Below are 13906 nucleotides of genomic sequence, written 5' to 3'. Positions count from 1 at the left end.
GACCTTTCTTTACCTATTGTTGTGGGTTAGCGATCCCTTCGAGTACAATCGGTCTTCCTTATACAAAACAGTGTATTTTTAGCTAGCTTTGTCTCCTAAAAGGATCAATTGATTTATGATTTTTTTACGTTTGATAAAGGATCAACACGCTTAACTTCAAAAGAAAATTAAGATAATACAAATCTAAATATCAAGAAGAAAGAACTTATATAAATATTTAAAGAAAAATTGGAATAAATAAAGAAAGAAAAGCGAGTATGGTTGTTGTTTAGAAAAATGAATCTGTGATTTTTCCTGGCATGCGCCACCATCAAAAGGTCTTCTCATTTCGTGATTGTTCGAAATTATATGCCCAAAGCCCACATATGTTTATTAAAAACACATATTAAAAAACCCGGCAAGTTGGAAGAACAGTTACAGACCGATCAGTCTAATCAGCTCTTTGAGCAAGGTCTTTGAAAAAGTGTTAGCTAAAAGGATCGTAATTCATCTAGTCACCCAAAATATAATTAAGAAAGAAGAATCCAGCTTCCGCCCAGACCTTAGCACCGTATGTCAACTTGCTAGAATATTTGATCACGTAACTGAAGGTTTCAACATTAAAAACACACGGGACTGGTCCTTCTTGATACGGGGAAAGCCTGATAGTATAATTTACAGAATGCTTGAATACAACTTTCCAAAATACATTATGAGGGTAGTACACAGTTGCCTTCACTTGAGGTCTTTTCGAAATTTCGAGTAGCCCTTCATAATTCTCTTTTTCCCCGCTTTGCCATCAAAGCAGGCATGCCTCAAGGTTCAATTCTGGTACCGACACTTTTTTGCATGTTTTTAAATGCTTTGTCTATGCCCAAATGCTGCCAACTCGGTTTGTACATTGCGCTTTACAGTCACTTCATCCTGGAGGATTAGTGCGATCATCAAAAACATTAATACGGAGCTGGAAAGAGGAAAACGGTTCTACAATAGATGGAAGAATTAACTCTTAGTTGTATGCTATTCACTAAGCGTAGGCCCCTGCTCTCTCACAATATATTATTTGAGGAGAAGTCGTTTAAGTGTTTAAAAATCGTGATCTAAGGATCACTCTTGATACCAAATTGACTTTTGGTGCTAACACAATCTAGTAGCCCACGGGAAAGCGGCTGTACGAACACTTTTCCCATTGCACAGAAAGGAGTCTGGCATGAGCCAACACAATAAAGTACTAATTCATAAAGTGTTTATTAAACCAATGTTGCTATATGCATGCCCAGCATGGAATTTTACCTGTAAAATAAATCTCAATATATTTCAGGTAATCCAAAAGAAATTTCTGCGGCTGGCCACTGATATTACAAATTGACAGACCGACACGAACGAACTAACATGAAATGGGTAGAGGAGTCAATGTACGATGAGGTCAACAAATTCTTTATGTGTATGAGTGTCTCCTCAAATCCCATTTGTAGTGCACATCCAACTAATGTAGATGAAAACATAAGAGGATCATCAGGTAATTTAATATCTATAGAGAAAGATGTGAGGGAAGGGCTCGACGGCATCCGTTGAACCCGTCCAGTGTGTATTTATTGGCGTGAGTGGAGGAATATCGATTACTCCGCAGACTTGTCAAAAACTAGGTAAGTTAGTTTAAGAAATAAGTGGAGTGTGATACGGTGGCGAAACGCTGGGCAATAAAAATGCACGATGTCTTGCCAATTTTAATTGTAAATACGGCATAAAAGGTTACTTAGAATGAACGTCGACCATTAATAAACATATGAATCGTCTAGCAACCAAAGTTACATGACAGAAAAGTGATGAAAAATGTACAAAAGAATACATATTTTCGTGATTATAAAATAACGTGAGAAGGTCAAATATGCGATGAGCAAAAAAAAGGATCAAACACAAGGTACCTGGTTTATAAACTTGTCATAGTTATAAAATTCATAGATATAAGAATATTGATATATTTATTTATATATTTAATTATTTATTTATTGACTTCTCATCTACACTTTTTATATGCATTTATTTAATTCTATATATAGATTTCACCCCTCTGCATGTAGTTGTTTTTTAACATAATTCCCACAAATTATTATGGAATTTCTCATTCCTCTTTGAATATAAAAATGATATTAGTTTGAAATAGTAAGAAGCGATAGAGAAACGTCACTTTCCCTGCATTATAAAATTATTGTATATATTGTATTGCACGTGAACAAATAAAAATGTATACTATTCTATTATACAAAGCACACATTGTTTCACACTGGGTCGTTCCGCAAAAGTTATTACGGGATTCCCATTTTGAAAATTCGACCAACCGTGAAAGCTGCCGATAAAGATGTGTAACAAATTCTAATTCGACTTCACCTTTTGCCCAATGAATACCAACAACTCCATTAACATAATATCAATAATTCAGATCAAACACAGGGCTCCAGGACACGACAGATACATATTGAAACGGCTGGATAAATATTAATTAGCAGCGCCATATCAATTTTTGGATGATTTGGTTAAAAGAATCATGGCTTTCGAGTGTAGTTGTGTTGCATAAATTTTGTTTTTATTCGTTCGTTAAATTTAATGAATGCCGTCTAAAGATCCACTCTCACTCAATAATATTACTGATTGCTAATATACTAAATATTAATAATTACCCAATAATAATACAATGCAACAAGAGTCGATTCACATTGCACACTTCCTTAATTTACGGAAAATAACCTTACACTATTTTCTAAAATAAATATTTAGTTTAAATAGAACATAGTATAATATTTATGTATTAATAAATCATAGATTCTGGGGGTCATAAAAATTCTCCTTTTGATTCCTACAACTCCAGCTGGCTCTTCAAATTTGTATGTCAAGATAAGATAAAAACTCATTGTTTTCTAATGTATTATTTGTTGTTCCAATTATAAATATCTTATACTTTTATTTTTAACTACAATTAAGACATCAAAAGGTAGGAAAACTTTTTTCGTTCTGACAATTTCATAATCTTTTATTGATAATGAAGTAAACATTACCGATGCTAAATTAAATATTAGATTAAATAAGGGGATCAGTTGTTTTAACTGAAGGCCATTATACAGGGTGATTCACTCGTACGACAATGTTCGTCGGGTGCTTGTTCAGTTCAAATGCAACAAAAAAAATTTCATACGAACCACAGTCTGATTCTCAACCCTTTTGCAGATCTGTTCTAATTTTTTTCTAAATCTAATCGAGTATCTTCAATTATACATTTATGAGAAAATTCAAAAAAGCATTGAAAAGCGTTAAATTTCCTTTAAGCTGGCACCCTCTTAGATCTTTCAACTTAATTTTTGCCAGGAAACAAACTCTAAATCATTCACCTGCTAAATATAAAATTGGTAAAAAACTAAATTTACAACGTTTTTGGAAAAATTCATGGTAAAGCTTGGCAAATTTCATAACAACTTCTTCGTTTAATTTCTAGCTGTCTACTCTTTTACTTAATTACATCGAAACAAAATGCAGAAATTTTATGCTAAATGGGAAAAAAGTTGTACAGTGTGAAAATAAAAAGAAAGTGGGGGTTTATCTAGTACGTAATTAAGTGTACATGTAATTTATTAGCGTGAATACAGGAGCTCTTTATCAAGAAGAAGAAGAAGAAGAAAGACTATAGAATAGAAGCAAGAAAGCCCCCCAAGAAATATAGAGCATTCTGAACCATGATATGATACGAACCCGACTAACCCATTTTTAACGTATTAAACTTGATAGTGTGAATGGATTGTGGTATATGCATGTAATTTATTAGCGGGAATGGAAGGACTTATTCTCAATTCCCCCGAGGAATATCGAGTACTCTGGATTGGAATGGAAGTACTCTGGTGTGTGAATGCAATTTATTAGCGAGAATGAGGGGAGAGCTTATCCCCAATTACCCGAAGGAACGTAGTGTACTTTGGAGTAGTTTGAATGCTAACCAGATGCCCATGTAATGTTTATTTAGCAATTTATTTATATATTTTTTAGCAATTTTATCTCAACCAATACCTTTCATAGATTAATTAATTGAACAAAATTAATTGGAAGGTACAAAATATGAGGAAGGAAAGAAAAAAACGGCAAAGAAAAAGACCGATGCAGTTTTCCACCTCTAAAACTATGCACACTATGTATCGTCTACTACTGATAGTAAGAATAAACTGAAACTCAGATTGTAATTAACGTATTAATTTTAATGAATAGATAAATAATACATATTTGAACATAGGTAAGAGTTCATTGAGCAAATAAGGAAAACCCAAAACCCAACCTAATATCAAACTTTCTAATCGACCTAATACATTTTTTTTTATAAAGACTGTTTTTGAAAGGGCAAGTTCAACGTCTGTTACTTTAATTTAAAGGGTGTTTTGTTGAAACGAAATGACAATTGGAACGGACTTGCTTGTGAAGAAAGCGGCACACCAGATGTCATCGTATTTACCTTAATTTAAATTGCTTTGTACGACCAGAAGTTCCTTTCGTTTTCCATAATTTGAATTTCTATTACCCTCTGAAAAGCGTTTATGCAGAGATAAAAAACATCCTAACGTGGTTCAATTCATTGGTGCTGAACGATAGTCTTCAATAATCAATCGTAGCCCCAATTGAGTCCAAGTGCGATTTATTTGACCAGGAAAGTGTCCTTGTTTAAAAAGGTCAATTTTTTAAACTTCTGTTATTTTCTAATTGGTATATGATGCAGATCGGGATAATTTTTTTAATTTAGTATTTTGTACGTGTAGAAATTTGGTAAAGTTTGCAATTGTTCTTCAAACATATATTTAATTCAAATTTCTAACAAATGGAATACGTTTGATGTATAAAATATCATTTAATTACAAACAAAATAGATATGTAATATTAATATAATAATCTGTAAAATCTCTACATGTTATGACTAACTTCAAGGGGAACCTAGATTATAGGAAATGTAAAGAAAATATTAAATCAACGAGAAATACAGTACTACTTACTTATATACTCCAACTAACAAATGTAATGCTTAAATTATCGCATACTACATTTATTTAACGAAATCCCTCAGTCTGTATGGATGAATGAATGCGGAAAAAATTTATAACTTACCTAAAATGCTGGCTAATTGGAGATATTAATAATTTTTAAACATAATTAATTCAGTTAAAAAATTAAATTAACTTAACAAATAAATAAACTAAATAAAAAAAACTTACTTTCTATTATGACTCAATATCCTCATCACTTGGGAGTTTATTACCTTAATTATAAACGTTATAAAAACCCTGCCTCAAAAACAAACCTGGGACCAACAAAGATTTTTTTCGAATTACTATTGTATTATCTATTAAGGTATATTTACATTCTGGCCAAGACTGAAATAGTAAGGCCAAAAAAAAAATTATATTCTGCATAACTTATAGACAAAACAACTGAACAAATTTCAAATATAAAGGCACCAGACGATAGACTTTTAAATCCGGCTGGACATGCTTCACTTTTATGTATGTATGTGGATTGTGGAATAATATTAATAAAAAAATATTCATGTTGATTTAGACGATGGCAGTTTAGTAAAATGATTTTGTATGGTCTTTTTCAAATATTAAAATGGGATTGAGATCAATACAAGCATTAAAATTTATGCTAGAGAGATAGCAAAGGTCCGGGCTACTTTGGCAGATTAAAGTACCTCAGGCTATCTGAAAATCAAGAATAATCGCTTATAAATATTTCCTGGAATGACTGAAGGTGTAAGGTATAGGTCGTTAGGGATTATTTAACGGTCAAAATTTGTTCTTTTTGTAGTGCGTTCAACTACTTTATCGTTTCAAAGATAATGACACGGTTGAAGATTAGCCTATCACTGTACAATAATTAATTAGTAGCTGATGACGTTATGAATTAATAAAATTTCATTATTTTGAGTATTTTATCAAAAATTCATTTTTAATGATCGGTATGGATACTTTTTAATCTACGTTATTGAGCCACATTCAATGTATATATAACCATAAATGTTTTTCATCCTGATATTCAATGGGGTTTTAAAATTTTTTACAAAGTGTTTTCACTTGAACTGTCAAGGTGCTGTACTTGGATGCGGAAATGGTATCAAAAGAATTTCTCTATATTAATTGTTTACATATATATTACTGAGTATAAATATTTTATACTATATAATATTCATCTGTTTAGAAAGACTGGGACGAAATTTCGATTCGATTCTTTAAATGTTGGTTGAGATATGGAAATAAATTTATAACAATATATTTTGACAAGGATATTATAAAAATCCAAATAGACCTCTTCGCGACTCATACCATAAATAAATTCGATTAGATTTATTTGCTATATAAATAAAAAAACAAGAGAATGAGAAAAAAAGGGCAAAAAGTGAGTTTCCGCCGTACATTTTCATGTCCCATTCCGAAAGGAGCGATACGGTACGTGCCAAGTATGTTTCATGAAATCCTACGTGGAGGCTTTTCTCTGTCTAATGTGCACACTTGTCACGCTTGTTTTGCACATTTTCCGGAGTATTTGCCTAGAAATATACCTCACCCTCTTTCCAAAAATTTTGAACTTTATATCTATTCTTTTCTGCATTTGTGTTAGTTTATTGAACAGGCAGATTATGTAAACCAGCGTTTGTTACATCAAGGAAAGTAAGTACAAAACCTGATTATTGATTTATTATGTGTAAAATACTATCAACTTATATTGTTTTAATATTTTTTTACTTTAATTAATGAAACTTTTAATCTAAGGTCTTGGTTGAGTTGAAAAAGTAAATGTCACAGGCGGGATTCGATACGCCACTGCTCAAATTCCTTGGGCTAATTAATTAAAACAATTAATAGGTCAATTATGGCTACTAAATACATATTTTTTACTTAGAATTTTATAGTTTTCCCATTGGAAAATTTTTTCTTCGTCATATCCAAAATAAGAGAAAATTACAAGTTTTTAAACATTTATTCCCCATTTTGTAGTACATACTTTCATTCCTTGGCTCCGAAAAGCTGATGCTCTATTGATTAGTTTTTGAAAAATAAAACAGAGGTGACAAATATTCGCACCCTGTATAAGTAGTATTATAATAATGTGGAAATTTAGATGCCGACAAATAGCTGACGTCATCATCGGTCCTCTGCGTGTTAGCAGTGTTATAAATTTATATTTAATTTAAAATAAAAAGTCGAAGTAAGTAGTTATTACCTGATTGACAACGGGGTAAATATTTATTTATTATTATTAAAATATACCGCTATGGATTAATTTTCAATATAGCACGCTTGACCTTAATACGATGCTAAACCAACATAACCCTTAAGTGTTGCGGGTTTAGTCTTCAGGACAAAATTGCATACATTTATATTAAGTTATATTTTATTACTCGTATGGTCATAAACTGTTATCGATGATTGTTGTATTAATAAACATTTTCATCAGTCATAAACATAATTTTCCGTTTTTCTCTCTCGTAATTTTCTTTCACGATCGTTTTTTCAATTATCATGTATGCACGATGACTCTTAATCGCCATTATTAAAAGTAATAAACCTTCAACAAATGAGTTTATTATTGCAATGTCTACTTTAGTTCCCTCAGTAAAGAATTTTAATTTAAAAAACCTCATTTTTTCAGTTAACAATAATTTTCCACTTTCTGAGATTTACACGCTCATATGGACTTAACACGAAACAATTTGTAGGCTATATTTTTCATATTCATGCTCTTTAGTTATGAAACTGACACGAACGCACGGAATGACAGAACGCACCTCAAACGGTTTTAATCTGTTGGAAAATTACCTGCCCAAAAAACCACTAAACTGTCCTAATTTGAAAACACATACATTCCACTACTCATAAATACACACGTTTTATTTCTCGTTGCTTTCTTTGTGCCATCATTTTATTTGTTACACTGCCAGACATTCAATTACTATTTATCAATTTCACTTTTTATTTACACTAACTGTGAGCTGAAAAGAAGTGTAATGTTGAAGAGGTTCATCTGCAAAACACGTTCTACAAAATGAAAAAAAGGAGATTTCTTTTCGACCATACGATATTCATTTTTTTTATTTCGAATAATTAAGTATAGTAAAATGCGCGAAAGAGAGAGAGAGAGAGAGAGAGAGAGAGAGAGAGAGAGAGAGAGAGAGAGAGAGAGACGGACAGACAGATAAAAAGTCATATATAGAGAGATTGAGAGAGTAGTCTGAACATTGATGTTTAACAATTTAATATTTGAACATTTTACATGTGTGAACAATTCATTAGTAAGCTAAAGTAATTCATACGTAGTTGCTATTTTTTGGTAAGTTTACAAACTCAATTAGGTCCCCGAGTCAGGACCGTTAAAATAATTTAATACACTTTTCGTTGAAATTTGAATCAGTATGGAATCGGAGAAGACGATATTATTTTTATTTAATTTAAATCTCTTACACAAAAGCATTGTATTTTAGACTATAATAATCAGGCTGCTGGTACACAAATATACACTCGATTAGGTAATTCGTGCTTAAATTTGTAAGGATTTACATGAAATAATTATTCTATTTTCCTAATGTGAAAGCAAAAGACAGTCCTGAGTCACGGTCTCCCATTGTGCAAATCAAGATATCTACTTCTAGGCATAAACATAAACATAATATAAATAAAAGAGATCAATAATGGTTTAGTTGAAAGGTTTTGGCCGTCTGTAATGACAGAAGCTTCCTTGTTCGTCGATATAAGAAAGTTCAGACGGAGAAAATCACGTTCGCCTTACATAAGCTCGGATAGTGGATAGTTATCATACAAAAACGACGACACACGAACTGTCTGACTTCCAATTTATCATATTCTAAAAAAAGAATTGTCTAGACATTTAGTATAGACGAAGAAAAATATAATAAACAGACAAAATACAAATGTACAATCCCGAGTGCCAGTAAAAACAATAAATATAAGTAACAATGTTGTATTAGTACTGCCTAAGATTTTATCACTGGTCACTTTTTATCATTGGTGATAACGAAAAATAGATGACCCCTGAATAAAGATCCGAGAGAGCCACACGTCAGGAAATACAAAGTTTTATGCAACCTGTTCTTTTTAATTCATTCTTTTCTCGTTTTGCACTCAAAAGCCAGTTTATCATTTTTGTAGAGATAAATTAAAAAAATCCACACAATAAACTTAGTTTTGTTACAGTAAAAACTGGAAATTATTTCAATCAAAATTATTGTAAACAGCGAGTTCAGCGAGTTACTTTGAAGTAAGGACCAGAACATCTCTCACTACCAATATATACCAAAGCGGGTGTTCTACAAGGAGTCATTTTTGGGCGAGAGAGAGAGCGAGTGAGAGAGAGGGGGAGGGAGGGAGAGAGAGAGAGAGAGAGAGAGAGAGAGAGAGAGAGTGTGAGAGAGAGAAATGAAGCATGTGAAAGAACTTCCGTAGTATATTAGTGAAAGATAAATAGTGATTAGGGAGAAATCACTATTTGGGATAATATATAAATAAAATATATAAAAATATCGATCAGGCATTTTATTGTTAAACCAAATTTCTCGCGAACCTTACCTAAATTAATTAACCATTAATAATTATTATCCCTTTTCTAAATTAGTAAAATTCTGATTATTATTTCGACGGAAAAGTGAAAATATGCGTCAGAACATCTCTTGGTGCGATTTTTTATGCCATTCGAGAAAAAATTTAAAAGACTAATTTTGCAAATGCGCGTACAACAGGGAGAATCGAGAAGCATATTTATTACGTTATTAAAAATAGAAAACTATCATGGATTATACGCTTTTGATTTATAGAATAATAATTAATTCTGGTTTAAACTTTCGAAAGTTGGTAAACAATTTATAAATTAATATGTAAATTCAAGTTTTAGTCTTCCACTTTAATTCGTGTTTGTGGCATAATATTCTTTCGAGCAGATAGATTCTTAACCTATGAATCTTAGAACTGTACTGTAATAAGTTTTCGAAGTGCATTCCACGTCTCACGCATTATCTAGCAGGTTTCCTCATATCTTTCACTGTCGAATTTTTACGAGAATGCAGTGTAATGAGAACAAATTAAAAATATTCCAAATTGTAGGCGTTTTAATATTCTGGACGTTTTACCAATTTTAAAAATCGCGTGCCAATTTGGAAATGGAAAAGCAGCGAATGAGAAGATAGGAAAAATGTAGACAAAATGAGACAAATGTTTTGTTTTTCATAAAACAAATACAGTTGACGCTGGATGTTGTACTGCGAGTCGGTGAACTCATGCTGAACCAGTACTGGGCCACTTATTGGGTCTGTCTTCACTCGGGGGTTTGTTAATTACTAAAATGACTTTGGTCAAATTGTACGTAACTTTTGCAAAACATGGAGAAAAAAAGTTAAGGTGAAGTGAAGTGTAAAAAGTATGTGCAAATGTGAAAAAGACAGAAAAACAAAAAAAAAGTTGGTAAAAATGAAAATGTTTAAAGACAATAGTATGAAAAGTTGGTCAAATTATAAAATGTGTATTACATTTTTGGTTGGCAAAATAATAGACAAATTGTACGCCACTTTTATAAAAGATGGAGATAAAAGATAAAGTGGACTGTAAGAATTACGTACAAATGTTAAAAAAGACAGAAAAAAACGTTGGGAAAAATGAAAATATTTAAAGACAATAGTATGAAAAATTGGTCAAATTGTAAAATGTCTATTTTTTTGTTTTGTTGTTTGTTTAACCTCCGACGAAAATGATCAAATTTTAAGATCTTAAAGTATAAATATAAAATTGATCAAATAGTAAAATGTGTATGACATTTTTGGCTGGCAAAATAATAGTAAAATTGTACGTAACTTTTGCAAAAGACGGAGAAAAATGTTAAAGAGAATGTCAAAAATCGTGTAAACGTTAAAAAAGTCAGAAAACACAAAAAACTTCAGTAAAATGAAAATATTAAAAACAATAGTATAAAAAATTGGTCATGTGTGTCAAATTGTAAAATGTGTAAGACATTTTTGGCTGGTAAAATAATAGTCAAAGTGTAATAAACTTTAGTCAAATTACAATAAATTAAGGTTTTTAGTCGAGATGATAAAAAGTTAATGGCACGAGAGGGATTCGAACCCACGACCTTCGGCTAGATACGCCGCTGCTCTACCACCTGAGCTATCGTGACCTCGATCCGCTCGGACATCAACTCCCCATCTCAACCCCACCTTATGAGTTTTCCCTCCTTTTGCCATTTTTCAAGTTGATGTCCGAGCGGATCGAGGTCACGATAGCTCAGGTGGTAGAGCAGCGGCGTATCTAGCCGAAGGTCGTGGGTTCGAATCCCTCTCGTGCCATTCACTTTTTTTCATCTCGACTAAAAACCTTAATTTATTGTAATGATTTAATTGGTCAAGCGGACCACGAAATTAGTGAATTTAGTCAAATTGTAAGTAAGTTTTGCAAAAGTTGAAGAAAAAAGTTAAAGTAAAGTGTAAAAAGTACGTGCAATAGTTAAAAAAAAGACAGAAAAACACAAAAAACATGAGTAAAAATGAAAATATTTATAAACAATAGTTATTCAGAAATCGTGAGATGCTGTCTGGTGTGATCTAGGTTTCAGAAAAACATTTTCTTTATCGTGCCAACGTTTCTTCTTCTTTTTTTCTTTTTTCTGAAACCTACATCACACCAGACCGCATCTCACGATTTCTGAATAATTATCGATTAACGGTCACTAATCACCGCACATAAACAATAGTATCAAAAATTGGCCCAATTGTAAAATTTGTGACATTTTTTGTTGGGAAAATAATAGTCAAACTTTTGCAAAAGAAAAAAAGAGCCGAACTGTACATAATACAAGAGGACAGGATAAGATTGTTTAACCTCAGACAAAAATGGTCAAATTTTAAGAGCATAAAGTATAAATATAAAATTGGCCAAATAGTAAAATCTGCATAAAAATATGTGGGAAAATGCCACATTCAAGCAAATCGTTAAACATAAGAGTATACAATTTTCTTAATTTTTAATAGTTGCACGTTTAGGAAAATTTGAATATTTTTTAGCGGACATCCAACAGGTGAAATTACATCCCCTGAAAAGGTTTGATTAAAAACTAAAAAAAAAAAGAAATACATAAGTTCACTCTCGGTGTCCGGAGGCTTAGCCAATTTCTAAGAAATCCTAGAAACGTCCGGAAAAAAAGAAGTTACCTCGGCCTAAAAGTACGTGGAGTCGAGAGCGAGAGATCGGTCCGAGAGCGGTGGCAGCCGTCCAGTAATAACTGAGGCCGATTGCTGAAAGCGTGTTCTCCCCACGACCGACGAGGGGGGCCCGTAGTGATACGGTCCTCCGGTCACACCGCCACGCACCGGTGTTATACTCAAATCAATAAATTCCAAAAGGGCAGCGAACCGCCCCCAGCCGTCCGCCCATAGGCCATTTAGTTATTAAACTAGTCGAAAAATCATATTTCTGAGAACTAAATGGCACTTTTCTGGTTCCAAAACGGTTGTGCCTTCTAAGTACCTAGAAACCACTACATGGCACCATGAAAACTACTACTAAAGTTCAAAATGTAGATCACACACAATTGACAAATTTAATATCGTATTTATTTATACGGGTATAAACGTACCCAATTATAAGTTTAATAAGAGTTTAAACTGTATATAATAATAATTGATTTGGATTTATACAGGCCCAAATCCGCCCATGTACATACATATATTCAAACATGTGCCAAGTTGTACCTATTCGCTTTTTGTAGTCTACCGGCAGTTCCAGCTTTCGCTATTTACAGAAAATTACCGACACACTCAGAATCACCCACCCCAGGTGTTGGCAGTCCGGGTGCAGACCTCTTATACATCCAGCCACTGAGGTTGGGCTCCAGGTGCCAACAGTACAGTCCCAAACCCATTCGTACTCACGTTCATTCAATACATTCACGCCTATTTAAACACCATTCATTCAATTAGGGTGATGGAGTACTCGATATTCCACCATCACCCTTTACACATATTGTACAGCTAACCTAATTGAGGTCAATGGGGTACTCCTCTCTCATCACACATTCACGCTAATATATACATTCACTCTCAACTAAACTTTTCGCACCTTATACAAATAACCTAATTGCGGGTAGACAGGGTACTCAATATTCCACCATCAACCCTTTCACCTCACACTCTCAACACAAACTTTACACATACCATACAACTAACCTAATTGAGGGTATTTTTACACATGAGTGGTAATTTGTTTAGAGTTGTCTGAGTTTATATTTTGTGGCTATTCACATATGATACATGAAGAGGAAAACATTAAACAAACACAATGTTGACCATTAAAAGGTTTATCTACATCCTTGGGGCAAAACTGGACTGGTCGAAAAACCCAATTTTTTAGGATTGCAATTTTAAAGTTTAGACCTTTGGTACTATATGTATTTTTGTAGTAACTTTTTTTTTATGCACTCACATTGAAGTTTTCTTTGTAAATAGTTTTTAATTAATTTAATTATATCTAGATTTCTGATACTTATCCCAATACGCATTGACACTTGTTTAGTTTTTAACACTAATGCACTTATATATTTATGGTAATGAAGTGGCTAAAGTTGAACTGAAAGGGTTCGAAAGATGACTCATTCTTTAGACAATTTAACATAGATTTTAAAAACATCAAATCCGATGGAAAATTCGTAACTATTTTTTGTATCTCATCTCGAATCACCCTGTAGAGGTGATACAGGACATAAACAACTCATTTTTATCAAATGTATGTACAACAGGAAGAGTCAATAAGTATATCCATGACATCATTAAAAATATAAAACAATCGTGGAATATAAATGCAGTTATATATAGAACAAATGATTTCTGGTTCAAACCTTTGAAAATTGG

At 32.5% G+C, this 13906-nt stretch overlaps 1 protein-coding gene across 1 annotated transcript in view; it reads right to left on the bottom strand.

Annotated features, from left to right (window-relative positions):
• Window positions 1-12320, bottom strand: part of LOC106668681 (kelch-like protein 17) — a 59302-nt gene extending 46982 nt beyond the window's left edge. The window contains exon 1 of the mRNA XM_014397652.2: window positions 12212-12320. The gene's annotated coding sequence lies outside the window, so the exon portion shown is untranslated. The remainder of the gene's footprint in view (window positions 1-12211) is intronic.
• Window positions 12321-13906: the final 1586 nt, after the last annotated feature.

Source organism: Cimex lectularius, unplaced genomic scaffold (assembly GCF_000648675.2).
Source record: "Cimex lectularius strain Harlan isolate CLEC.00 unplaced genomic scaffold, Clec_2.1 scaffold7, whole genome shotgun sequence".
NCBI lineage: Eukaryota > Metazoa > Arthropoda > Insecta > Hemiptera > Cimicidae > Cimex > Cimex lectularius.
The sequence above is the reverse complement of the archived record's forward strand: the minus strand, read 5'-3'. Positions and strand labels throughout refer to the sequence as shown.